At 48.0% G+C, this 14,397-nt stretch overlaps 1 long non-coding RNA gene across 1 annotated transcript in view; it reads left to right on the top strand.

Annotated features, from left to right (window-relative positions):
- LOC138295640 (uncharacterized) overlaps window positions 1–13,246 on the top strand; it is a 29,157-nt gene extending 15,911 nt beyond the window's left edge. Inside the window, exons 2-3 of the long non-coding RNA XR_011203647.1 lie at window positions 9,955–10,228; window positions 11,341–13,246. This is a non-coding gene — a long non-coding RNA (uncharacterized lncRNA). The remainder of the gene's footprint in view (window positions 1–9,954; window positions 10,229–11,340) is intronic.
- Window positions 13,247–14,397: the final 1,151 nt, after the last annotated feature.

Genomic DNA, 14,397 nt, shown 5'->3' on the forward strand with positions numbered 1-14,397 from the left:
ATGAGCCTCCCCTCCCCAACCCAACCAGCCTTCAGTCTGCTCACAGCAAACGCCATCAGATGCGTCTCTTGTATCATACAGATGTCAATACTATGTCGCTTAACATAGGCAGTCACCAGCCGGGCTTTCCGATTATCGTTGAGCCCCCGCACATTCCATGTCAAGCATCTAACAGCAGAGGTAGCATCACCCCTCATCCAAAACTACAGCCATACCACATTGCGCGTGACCACGCCTCTCCACCTGCCAGGAAATTAACGAAAAGGTAACCTGAAACATTCCCAAATTGGCCCAAACCCCCCACCACCCACACAGGCCACCCAATCGGACCCACACAGAGCCCCTCCCATCCCACCCCAAAGCCCATCCCGTAAACTTAAAGCAAGCAGTAACCGGACTCATCCAAGGGGGCAGAAGCCTGCCAGATAGCTCTCCACCCAGAATGCTCTAGGCGAGAGGGGCCATTGGGCCAAGCAGAAACTACACATCAGGGGCCAGACCACGGAGCAGACCCGCACGCACCCACAGCCCCAGACATAGCAGCACTCTGTACAAGCCGGTTAATCATTGTCGCTAAGAGCAGCGTCCTCTGTACCCGCCCCCCCGGATCCCGCCAGCCCCGACTGTCTTGGTAATCGTCTAACAAACTTGGGGCCATATTTACACTTTTTGACGCAAAACTGCACTAACACAGTTTTGCGTCAAAAAAATTAGCGCCGGCTAACATCATTCTGAAGCACCAAGCGGGCGCCGTATTTAATCAATGACGTTAGCCGGCGTCAGCCGCCGGTGCTGCCTGGTGTGCGTGGAAAAAAACGACGTACACCAGGCAGCGCCGGCGTAGGGGGATATGGGGCTTGGGCGTCAAGAAATGGGTCAAGTCAGGTTGAGGCAATTTTTTCGCCTCAACCAGATTTGCGCCATTTTTTCCGACTCCCAGCCCCCATAGAAATGACTCCTGTCTTAGCAAAGACAGGAGTCATGCCCCCTTGCCCAATGGCCATGCCCAGGGGACTTATGTCCCCTGGGCATGGTCATTGGGCATAGTGGCATGTAGGGGGGCACAAATCAGGCCCCCCTACGCCACAAAAAAAAATGAAAAAAAACTTACCTGAACTTACCTTAATGTCCCTGGGATGGGTCCCTCCAACCTTGGGTGTCCTCCTGTGGTGGGCAAGGGTGACATGGGGTGTCCCTGGGGGCATGGGAGGGCACCTCTGGGCTCCTTCAGAGCCCACAGGTCCCTTAACGCCTGCCTTTTGCAGGCGCTAAAAAACGGCGCAAAAGCGGCCGTACGTCATTTTTTTTGACCCGCCCACTCCCGGCCGTGAATTTTGCCTGGGAGTATAAATCCGACGCACATGCCTCGGAGTCGATTTTTTAGACGGGAACGCCTACCTTGCATATAATTAACGCAAAGTAGATGTCCACGCTAAAAAATGACGCTAACTCCATGGACTTTGGCGCTAGACGCGTCTAACGCCAAAGTATAAATATGGAGTTAGTTTTGCGTCGAAATGGCGTCAAAAAAAACGACGCAATTCCGGCGCAAACGGAGTATAAATATGCCCCTTGGTCGCCTGCTTTGGATCTGAGAAATACAGCACCTTGCCCTCGTGCCGCACCCTCAGTTTAGCCGGGTATAACAGGGCAAACCCAACTCCAGCCTGGCTCAGTAGACGCTTCGACGGCAGAAAGGCCCGTCTCTGGGCCTGTACCCCTGGGGTGTAATCAGGGAAAAAGTTAATTTCGGAATTCTTATATACAAGAGGTCTTTTCTCCCTAGCCAGCCGGAGGACAGTGTCCCGGTCCCTGTAGTTCAATAGTCGTGCAATAATTGGACGTGGAGGAGTACCCGGCGGAGGCCGAGGCCCCAGGGATCGATGTGCCCTCTCAATCACCAACAGCCGTGAAAGCTCGCCAGCAAACAACTCCTGCAACATATTCTCCACGAAGTCTTCCATACGACCCATATCTGTTACCTCCGGCAGTCCCACAATGCGTATGTTGTTGCGCCGGGATCGTGCCTCCAAGTCCTCATTTTTATTCCGTATCACCTCTAGAAGACGCTCCATTTGGGCAATCTGTTCTCTGTCACCACTGCGCGCATCCTCTATTTCAGACGTACGTTACTCCAGAACCTCAAACCTGGCATCGTGGTCATCGACCCGAGCTCTAATACGATCTAGCCGTTCCGACACATGGTCCAGCTTAGCATCAATTCCTGCCAAGCTGGTCTTAAGTTCCAAGAACATGGACCGCACAGACATCTCTGGAGACTCTTCTTCAGTCTCGGCGTCTCCAGGCTGGGAGGCAGTGGGGGCACCACCCCTCCCTCCACCCGCGAAGGTGAGTTTAGCTTGTCGCTTTTCTGCCTTGCCCATCGTTCAATTCGACACGAATATTCGCAGCATGCACCAGCTCAGGGAAAAGGAACGAAGGCTGCAGGTAACACCTCCAAAAAAAAAACAGCTGGCAGCACAGCTCTCCTCACAAGACCACCAAACAACTTCCAGGCGCACAGGCCCGCCGCCCAGCCCCTCCAGATCAAACAGCCTGCTTTATAGGGACTCCGCCAGCACTGCCAGCAGCAAAATAGTCCACGTAGCCCAAGTGAAGGGAGGAGATGATATCAGGCAGGCCCCAGTTCCCAGAGCCAGGGGGTTCCACAGCTCCCGTGCGCCAGAAGACCCCCCAAAGGCGCTCCGCCACACCAGCCCAGGTCGCTGCACTCCACCTCACCACCTGTGCCAGTGTCCACTCGATCTTCTCTGTCTGGGGGAATTCAGGGCTTCCAATGCCATATGAGGCCTCCTCGAATAGGAATCCGCAGGTAAACACCCCGGGGCAAAGTTACAGCCCTCTCAGGTCGCCCCTACACCAGGGCCTCAAGTTCCAGGCCTTCGCCCCCACCGGCCGTCTCACCGTCTAGGGGCCGAGCCGCTCTTCGCTGCAGCGCGCTCTCCGCACGTCTCAGCCATCCGGGCCTAACACGCATCAGCCGGGAGCCCGAGGATCAGGATGCTCAGGAGGACACTCCAGTCGGAGACCACAGGGACCCAGAGGGGCCGGCGCCAATAGCCACGATGCACACCAGGTAGGGGGGAGGCCGCGGCTCGATGCAGCCGCCGGACAGGCCTCCTGGAGCTCCTCCGCACTCCCGGCCGCTCCCTCGGCCGGGAGCAGCCCCAGCGCCTCCCCTCCTCCAAGCGCGCAGTTAGTCAGCGCACGCGGGAGACCGCGGCGCCAGGCCCGATCACGCGGATCCGGTCCCCCAGTGCCCGCCCCAGCCCGTCTCGGCACACCAGAAAGTCGTCGGGGGCTCCGGGTAACGCCCGGGGGGCTCCGATCCAGTCTTAGCCACCTGCAGGATAAATTAAATTAAATCACTTGCCCGGGCCCGGCAGAGCCTCACACTGTGTCGGCCATCTTGCCAGGCGGCCAGGCCACGCCCCCGCTAACAAAAAGAGTTATCACCTATGATGAAACACTTCAAGAGCTACCTCCACAGTCCACAAACTGAAGATTTAGCCTATGGGAAGAGAGCACAGTATGCTAGGGCTTCACGTATGCATATGGTTTGAGCGACTCAAGTGGCACATTTTGCCTTGATGGCACCACCACACAGGAAGCAGGTCAGATAATATCTTCCGAACTTCCATGCTATCAGAGTGCTAGTTGTCTTTGGAAATGATTTGCCCAACCCAAGTGGGTGTCCGTCCTAGGATCAACACATATACAGTTTGTACTTCAAAACAGGCACATATCACAGAAAATGCCACAAGGTTGAAATGTCCAAATGAAGATATCATGGTGAAGGACTCTGAAACAAAATAGCACAGCAAAATAAATTTGACGACATATTAAATTGAAAATAATTGACAAGTCATGAGGGCACACATACTTAGCATAAGCACAATTGGATGTATAATGCAACGCATGCGAATATCACGCATGCCTTTACAATGGGGTCTCTACAGTGACCGCATCTTTACCATGCATGCCTTTACAACGAATTTCATTGTAAAAAGCATGTTTGGTAAAGGAACATACGTGGTAAATGTTACCATGCCCTGCCCTATGCACCTGACACCATACTCCACCTGCTCGAGCCCTTAAAACAGCCCCTTCCACCCCATGCTCTGAGCCCTAACCTCCAGCTACCCTGCCCTGTCCTAAAACCTACCCCCATTCTAAAAATTACCCTGACCTACCACCCCACCCTAAGCCCTGAAACTTACCCTGTCCTAAAAACTGCCCCACCCTGTTCTAAAAACCAGACCGACCCCCACCCTAAACCCTAAAATCTATCCTACCCTGCCCTAAAAGCTACCCGACCCCCCCACCCTAAAAGCTACCCTGACCTAAAACCTACAATGCCCTGTCGTAAAAACTACCCAGACCCTTGCACTAAATCGTAAAACCTACCCTATCCTAAAAACTCCCCCTGGCCCTGTCCTGAAACCTAAAACCTACCCCACTCTGTCCTAAAAACTACCCTACCCCCACCCTAAACTCTAAAAGCTACCCTGCTCGTTCCTAAAACCTACTCCACCCTGTCCTAAAAACCACCCCACCCCTCAACCCCATCCTAAAACCTACCCTGTCCTACAAACTACCCCACCCTGCCCTAAAAAATACACCAACTCCATCCCTAAACCCTAAAATCTACCTTGCCCTGTCCTAAAACCTACCCCTCCATAAAACCTACCCTGCCCATTCCTAAAACCTACTCCGCCCTGTCCTAAAAACTACCCTGACCTCCTCACCCTGCCCTAAACCCTAAAACCTAGCCTGTTCTAAAAAATTACCTGATCCATCTCCCTGAACCCTAAAACCTACCCCACCCTGTCCTAAAAACTACCCCAATCATCTGCCCCATCCTAAACTCTAAAATCTACTCTGCCCTATCATGAAAACTACTTTGACCCCCCTTCACCCTGAACCCTAAAAGCTACCCTGCCCTGCCCAAAACCTACCCCACCTTGTCCTAAAACCTACCGTGCCCTATCCTAAAAACTCCCCCTGACCCTGTCCTGAAACCTAAAATCTACCCCACCCTGTCCTAAAAACTACCCTACCCCACCCTAAACTCTAAAAGCTACCCTGTTCTGTCCTAAAAACCACCCAACCCCTCAACCCCATCCTAAAGCCTACCCTGTCCTAGTACCCTGTACTACCTGATCCACCTCCCTAAACTCTAAAATCTACTCTGCCCTATCATGAAAACTACTTCGACCCCCCCTTCACCCTAAACCCTAAAAGCTACCCTGCCCTGCCCAAAACCTACCGCACCCTGTCCTAAAACCTACCGTGCCCTGTCCTAAAAATCATCCCGCCCCACCGTAAACCCTAAAAGCTACCCTGCGCAGTCCTAAAACCTACCCCGCCAATGCCTAAAAACTACTCCGACCCCCACCCTAAACCCTCAAACCCACCCTGTCTTAAAACCTACCCTACCCTGTCCTAAAAACGACCCCAACCCCTGCCCTAAAACCCACCATGTCCTAAAAGCTTCCCCACCCTGTCCTAAAAACTACCCCTCCTTAAACCCTAACGTCTAGCCTGCCCTGTCCAAAAACCTACCCGCCCTGTCCTAAAAACTACCCCGACCCCCCACCCTGCCCTAAACCCTAAAAATGACCCTGTCCTAAAAACTGCCTGACCCTGTCCTAAAAACGACAGAGACCTCAGCCCTAAAACCTAAAACCTACTGTCGTAGTTTGGACTCTTGCTCTGGGCAAGACTGCTTGTTAAAGGATGATAGTACTTTTGTTTGTGGGCGACTACGCCTTTCCTACAACAAGTCGCAACTGTTGTTCCAACCTTACCGGCTCACTAGCAGCACCTCATCAGCAACACAATAGTAAAAGGTGATTTGTGGCAGCCTTTACGCATGGACTCGAGAATAAGACATCTCAGGGAGTGTCGTGTTTAAACGGAGATTACCCTTTTCTCACAGATCTATCATGTCTCATACAAACACAGGCAATGACAAAGATGCAGTAAAGTTTCAATGGTTTTCATTTAACATAACTGCAATTTGTGATAAGTTGCATGGGCTGCAATGATTAGGATATTGAATAATGCAAGGAACAGAATTGTGAAGACGAGAGTCATTATTACAAAGTCTCCCACCATCTTGCAATGCATAGAAAAGACATATGAGATGTAAAATGCCCTACTACCCTAATATGAGAGGCCTAACCTCCTACTTAAAGGAGAGCTGGGTTTGCTAAACCTAATCTGCCAATGCCATGTCCATGAGAGGAGCCCCCAACCCTTGTTACCTTGGAATGAGGTCTCTATCTCAGACTCCGCAGGGACACGAAGACTGGGTCAGCGTCAAGACGACGTGCAGCATCGATATCAGCGATGGTGCCCATGCCCTCTGTTCGGAATCCCTCTGATTATCTGTCTAAAGTGCGATGTATTTATACAGATCTACAAGGACCCCTGACATAGGTGTGTTCCCAAACAATAGATAACAGACATGCTTGGGACGGCAATTAATATAAACAATCCCTCGAAAGTATAGAGAGGGAAAATCCCTAAGTGTGAACACCTACTGTTTGTTTGTCTTTGTTTCTTGATCTTGACGCCTTAACACTGATAATGTAACTCATAACAAGTGGCCTAACTATAAACAAGGCAGCCATCTTAGAAGAATTAAATAATTAAATGGGCTAAGACAGAGCAAGCTAAGTAGGTTAAAAGTCACTAGGTGACGGGGGCACGAGTCTGCAAGCCAAAGGCTAATCTAACTCCTGTTATCCCATTAAAAATGAACTAGGATTCACTACACTACTGTGCCCTGTCCTACAAAGTACGCCAACCTGCCTCCACTACCTTAAACCATAAAGCTACCCTGCCCTGTCCTTAAACCTACCCCATCCTTTCCTAAAAACTACCCTGACCCCCACCCTAAACCCTAAAGACTACCCTGTCTTAAAAATTACCAACTCCATCTTAACCACTGTCATCTCCATAGGGCATTTCAACATCCACACCCAGGGGCTCATCATGGCCTCTCTCTTCTGCTTTTATAGGGATAGCTCTACTCTGGCGGAATTTTTGGAGAATGCAGCAGCCAACCGAACCGTGATTTGTAACACCATATCGGGTGAGTTGAGGAAGGCTCCACCGGTCTTGTCTAGTCACCTACACCTAGCCTTCAGGAGCCTCAGAGCCCGCTCCACTGACCCCTTATTCTTCCATGGGCCTAATTGAAGTGGTCTTCCCCTGGCATTGTTGGCTTACTCAGCAGTGCCAATAACCACGGTTAGTTAGGATATGCTGTGTCTCCTACAAGGAAGCAACACATCAACAGATCAGTCACATATCAAACCATTGTCCCTTCCTAAACTAGGATTCAGGAAAAATATCAACATGTCATGCTGTACTTACAAACAAGCCAGGCCCTCTCTGGTCCTAGTTGTGACATCTGCATGGTCATATTGTTGTTTAGTAGTATGAATAAATCATCTGTTGACCCAGGGAAGGGGACACACACACTTGAGATGCATAAGTCTGGTAAGCAGACAACTTGAATATTGATGGAATGGAAGTTCTTCTGATTGTGGTAGACCTGTTCTCTGTTGTGTGGTGGCACTAAGGAAATATATGTGCCATATATTGCTCCAACCACAAGTTTTATTCCATCTACAGCATAAAATTCTCTCTTCACAGTGTTCAAATCCTGTGGACGTGGGAACTGAATGAAGCTGCAGATGTTTTCTTGTCAGGGAAGAAAGGACTTCTTGTAGCACACCATTGAATGTGGGCTGGGACAGGCCCCTAGATACTACCACAGTGTATTGAAAGGTACCTGTGGCTACAAAATGCAGTACTTCCATGAGTTTTACTATTGGTGTAATGGCTGTTGGATCCCTTTTGTGAGACAGGAGATCAGGCTCCAACTGCTGACACAAATCCAGGATAGTTTGCCTATTTAGACGATATTGCTTGATGTCCTCCCTTTGCTCCTTGGTGGCAAGGTCTGGAAAGGACCGGAAAACCTGAGACTGTCACCTCCTACTCATGCTGGATTCAGACGTCTCTATGTATGGAATAAAAAAGAGCAGGTGAAATGGTTACTCCATACTTTTAATATCAATACACATTAGAATTCGAGGTAACAGTACAAATGTCATTGGGTAATATATGTACACACATTGACATCAAATATTTGGTCCACTAAAATTTACAAAATACAAATTTAGGATTTTTCAGTTATCATGTGCAAATGATACATTTGAACTGTATTATTTGCACCTATATTTTTAAAAATACCATCAACGGAGGTAGTACTTCCCCTGCAGCCAGTGCTTTAAATGGGCCGGTACTGTCCGGTACTGAGTACCGGCACTTTTTTATTTTGAGAGGGAGAGTACCGGCACATCTCAAGAAAAACGTAATACTTTTAATTGGAGAGTACCGGCACTTCTCGGAAACAAGCAGGTACTCTGTCACAGAGTACCTGCACTTTATTTTTTCCATTTCAAGCACTGCCTGCAGCACTATTGTTGTCAAAGATGGTCACTTCTTCACATTTTATGGTGTCATTTCTTGCCAAGGAAAGTGTTGTACATAGCTGACTTTTAGAGATGCACTATACTCCATGGTGACACAAAAACATTTGTAAAATGTGAAGCTTCACACCCTAAAATGATGGCTTTCTGACCTTGCCTTCAGGACATTGGCCACCCAACGGCCATCAGTGGAAGTTGACTGCGAGGTAGGTGGTAACCTCCATGGCCGGCCCTGCCATAGGCTAACGTATTAACGTGTGTGACTGCTACGCACGAAAGCCAATGGATGTGCCCGTCTTCATCATGAAGAGTGTCCACTGTATATACTTGTATGTCATCTTGTGAAAAAACACTCACTTGCCTCCTGACACTGCAGCCATCAAGACCCCCTTGTTATTTGCTGCTGTTACCGATCTCTGGGAGCCAGGATGCAAGGCAAAGCAGGTGACAGGGCCCCTGCCTTCTCCCCTCCCCTAAGGAGCTGGAGCCCCTTGCCAGGGAGGTTCTGCCAACTCTATGGGACCCCAGAGGAATAGGTACATGTTTGATTAGTGAATGTCTGACTGAGTAACCTCTTCCTATCTGATTCACAGGGTATGTGGTTCTTTTGGCAAAGTGTGTGGTGTTGTTCTTGGAGTTGACAGAATGATGTAGCTGGGACATATGTCTGAAATGTCTGTTCATGGCAATGTTAAGTCACCAGTCAGTAAAATCTGTAATGTGCCTCCAAGTAGCACACAAATCCTATTTCATCACACAAACTGCAAGCCACTGACTACCAGTGGCCAGCAGACAGTATACCAGTAGTATGTCTGACAAAATACACCCAATGTTGAAATCACAGTGATATTGAGTGAAAAATGTAGAGGTCAGGAGTTGTATGATGCTGTACCGTCATGTGGGATTCCAGCACATATTGTGTTTCAGTTTGCACTATATGGTTTAAAACTGTCATGGAGTTACTTGTAGGTGGACTTATTTTAGGCGCAGAAAGTTCAGATGACTCTGGCTAACCATCATCCATCCCAATCTGTCTCATTAGAAATCACACTTGTTCAAACAACCCACAAATCCCTGCTCTCATTGGCACAGCAGCCCTCATTTCTTGCCCTCGGTCACTGTGGAGTTTAAGCAGGAAGCCATTGTAGCTGTGAGTATCAGGGGTGGCGCTCACCACAGGATTAGATGCATAGTTCAGGCCAAGATGATGTTGTAGGTCTGATCAGGTAACATGAAAAGCCAGCAAGTATTGATTGTGCACATGAGATCACTTCAGATCAGTATTTCCACTGTACCTAGGACAGTTTTAGGGCAACTGTTTTTATAAAAGTACGTTTGAATTTATGAAAAGTGATATCACAGCAGTACTGCCCAACAGTGACACTGATTTATCTTTTCCTTTTCTTTTATGTCATCTATACAGATCAACGCCCATTAGAAGTGGGATAGGGCAGCCATCGGCAAGAAGGTGCGGACCTGGCTGGGTCCACAATCTGCATATCCTGCACTGTTGGAAGAGGTGGGAGGACCTGCGTTGGGCGAGCAGAAAATCACCTGAGAGCAAAGTTGGGCAGTCTTCCCAGCGGTCCAGGCAGGTGGGTCACACACTGACGCCCCTAATGGCCTGCGTCCTTGTTGTGGCTTACCAGGAGCTTGATGGGCAGTTGAGGGCCCAACAGCAGCAACAAGGGTGGGGGGTAAGTAATTTTCTGTATATATTGTTGTGGTTTGACCTCTTTACTTTCCAGCGATGTTGTATACCATCAACTTTGAGGAAGACACACATCCAAAGGCCATGATGATTTCTGGAAGTGTAAATTGATCAGACACTGTGTGATGCTATGTGGAATATATTGCTTTGTGCTGTAGCATGCCACTAGATCCCTCCTCTCAAGGCAAGTACTGTTGTGAGCAGACACATGGCTGCATGCAAATAAAGGATTGCCTGTATTTTCACAATGTCTTGAGGGACAGTTTCACTAAACATACCCCATGTCATAATTGGGTCAGGTGTGACGGTATCTCAGAAATGTGTGTAGTGAATGTAGGCTTCCAATACTGGTGACTGTGGGAAACTGAACAATTATGAAGCAGCTGATATATCAGATTTGACATTGCTAAATTGGTGCTATGACAATGTGAGCATGTGCATCTACACCGAACGTTTTGATATTCTTTGTACAGTGACATCATTCCATATCTGACACCTGTTTGGAAGTGGTTTCTCCAGCAAACCTATGATACTTTATGCGGACAGTAGCTGGCAGATCGGAGTCCTTTATCCTTCACAAATATACATGTAAGCCAATCTGTGATTGCCAATACAAATTTCTATGCCAAACTGTATTGTAAGCAACAGACAGAGATGTGTCTACATTGGTGAGAGAGTTGTGAGTCCCACAGACTCCAATTTTGTGTCCTTAGTCCTGCCCAGAGGAGAAAACGATGATGGATAGCAATGTCATACTGAAAGAGATATTTGCATATGGATGGTACTATCACATAGAAGTTGTGGTGTCCCATTGTGGGCAGACAATTTCCATCGAAAAAATGTACCCTGTGGGAGAATGCAAACAATTATAGCTCTGTATTGCAGTAGTTCAGAGATATAGGCAGGCCTATGTGTTTACTCATGCTGTTGGAACCCTTTGTTATGGAGTGGACTACAAGTGTATAAGTGATAAAGGCAGACATGATATAATAGCTGACAGGGAGGATAACTGAAATTTTTGCAAATGTTGTGTGATGTACATTGCTGTCCAATTGCATTCTCAAAGATACACTATAACTGTTGTATCTTTTGTTTCAGCATCAACTGGGCAAGGTGAAGGTGACTCCGGCCATGTCGGCCGGGATGAAGCTGCCCACTCGGAATCAGGTGTGGGCACCACAGGCACTGATGGACCCAGTGCCACAGAGGGTGAGGGGACTGACCAAGAGGCCAAGAGTGAGTCAACATCTTCCTCCGAGGCCTTGAATGAAGATTAGACTCTAGTGGGTGGCAGACCCTGGAGAGACTGTGACACCTGTGTCTGTGTCTGCTCCCCCCATTCCAATCTCCCACCTCCCTCTTGCTCCCCCCACTTGGCTGTAGCCACCCCCCCAAAAGGGTCGGTGTCACCTTTGCTGCAGACACCTCTGCCCCGTCCCAGTGTCCCAGGCTGTGTTCACTGTTGAGGCTGTTGATCTTTTAAGGATGATCGCTGTAGGCCAGACCGCACAATTGAATGACATCCAGGGGCTGACCGGCCAGAACACCAGATGCTGACTTACCTGGATGGCATTCCAAAGTGCCCTGTTTGTCCTACAGCGGTCATTCCAGGGCCTGGCCTCCTCATTGGCCTCAGCCTCCCACCCACTCCAACCTGGTGCCCAGACTTTTACCCCTTCCCCAACCCAAATCCCTCAAACCAGCCCTGTTCAAAGCACACACAAACATATACACACACCCAAAGCAACACCCACAAGTAGCACATCCCAACACAGACACATCAGAAAACATAAGCACAGACACACACATGCAGACACCACATACCACTACCACCACAGTCACACCTCCGGTCAGTACATCCACTACTACACAGGTACACCCCCTACTAGCACACCCACAGACACAACACCCACCACTACAGCAACACACACATACCACAAGTACACCCCCAGTCATCACATCCACCACCACACATGCATGCATAAGCACACCCCCAGATACAACACCCACCACTACAGCAACATCCACACATACCACAAGCACACCCCCAGTCATCACACCCACCTGCATGTACACATGCATACACAACGACACCCACAGGCATGCACAAGGACACCCACAGGCACCACAGCAACAAACACCACTACCACAACAGACACATACACACACTCAACACAAACACCCACACTCACCCGCCCAACAGACAATCATTAAAGAAAACATATGGAAAGATACAACAAATACACCAGACCATCAAGCACCCACACTTTCAACATACACATGCACAACAGACACAGCCACTCCCTCTACCTGCCACCCCGGAAATCCTCTCAACCACCCTACTCATTTCCCCAAAGAAGACCTACTTTGTGCCCTGGCCCTGAGCCCTTCCACAGCCCAAACGACCCCTACCTATCCAACCCTTCCCAAACCAAAGGACCCACTTCCTCACTAAGATCATTGTGGTGTCTGTTCTCTGCCCCATAGATGCCCCTTCCAGAGGATGTTTATCCTGGCAATTTATGAGGCAAGTGATGGGCCTGAAACCCATTGTGGCGCACATGGGCTGTGACATCAATTTGGACTCATGACATTTAATTGAGTGACTAAACTCATCATTGTATAAAGTGTTTTATTTTGAGTATACCTTTTTCCCGGCCTAATTATTCAATTGCTACTAATTGTTCACTGATGATGTTATTTCTGCGTATGTATGAGCCATTCTCTTGCTCTAATTTGTGACAGTATCAAACACATGTTTGTTTTAGTTATTTTTTTTAAATGCCTACAATATTGTTGTATACTAGTGATGGACTTATTATTTTGGTGAGGGCATTCTTGTCATTACTGAACACTTACACCAAAATAATATGTGTTTCTATTTTTGTGAGTGGAGATTTCATGTGTGTTTATTTTGAGATGATGTGCCAATAATATACACATACTCAATTGAAAACAGATGACCAGGCACTTTACTGTTGAATGTGATCTTATGTCTGTGATATATTGCACACACCAAGTGGACATGAGACCTTCGTACATCTCTGAAATGATTTCAAATCACCAGTGAATATTGTGTTACATTCTGTGTACACTCACCTGTAGCATGCTGTAGTGTACTTGCTACATTAACATGGGATTGTTTGGTTCAAATTGGGGATACTGTCACAGTTGTTACTGAAGATCTTTTTGGTACATTCCTGCACACACCTTTATGGGCACATTTCTATTTGTGATTATTGAGGCTTTTTGTGTAGGTATCCATTCTCTTGTAGGCAGTGGTGGGCGCTACCTATATCTCGAGGTCTGTTCTGATACATTTGCAGGCTTCTACATTGCACACTTCAGCACTGAACCCCAGTATGGTGATGTGTACACAAATTATTGAGCCATGCACAAGTCCAGTGTTACTATGCAGCTACAGCTCCGTGAGTAAATGGAATGCTCATGACTTGCCTTCTGTTCCAACGACGATGGAATTGATTTGCATCTTTGACCTGGCCGAGAAGCAATGGGAGAACTGGTAGCAACTGGATCATAGTTACAGGATACGTGGAAAGCATTCAAAGCATGAGTTTTGTGTTTATATAGCTGCCAATCCACCAACTTGGGTATGGAGGTTTAGCCACCATAGTTGCATCGGCAGGACTGCACATCATGATTGGCTCAGGGGCATAAGGGGCTGGAGTCCAACTGCATTAGCCTACGGCATCATCAGGGGGTGGACCATCACGGTAGCGGGTGGGTTTCTCGTTAAAAAGTCGACCACAGGACTGTTACCGCCAACATCTAAATCAGGCCCAAAGTGTCTAGGCTAGACTCTAGACATCACTTCATCTTTTCAAAATAAAACTACATTTTGAAACGTTCCAACCTCCCCATTAAAATAAAAAATTCAATGTTTGTATATTTTTGTCAGTACATTAACTAGAATCTTTCAGAAAATGTTTATTCCTCTAATGTACACTTGTTTCTGCAACTTTGTGTATTGTTTAGAGCTTTGAATCATGGAATTCTTTAAAGCCGGGGTTCCAGGCTTCCAATTGTGATCCAATGAGAGTTTGCAGAAGATAAAACATTTAAAACTCTGTTCTAAATAGATTTTTAATGTAGTTGTGAACCACATATATGCACAAGTCTACATGCAAGGTGCAA

Source organism: Pleurodeles waltl, chromosome 1_2 (assembly GCF_031143425.1).
Source record: "Pleurodeles waltl isolate 20211129_DDA chromosome 1_2, aPleWal1.hap1.20221129, whole genome shotgun sequence".
Taxonomy (NCBI): Eukaryota; Metazoa; Chordata; class Amphibia; order Caudata; family Salamandridae; genus Pleurodeles; species Pleurodeles waltl.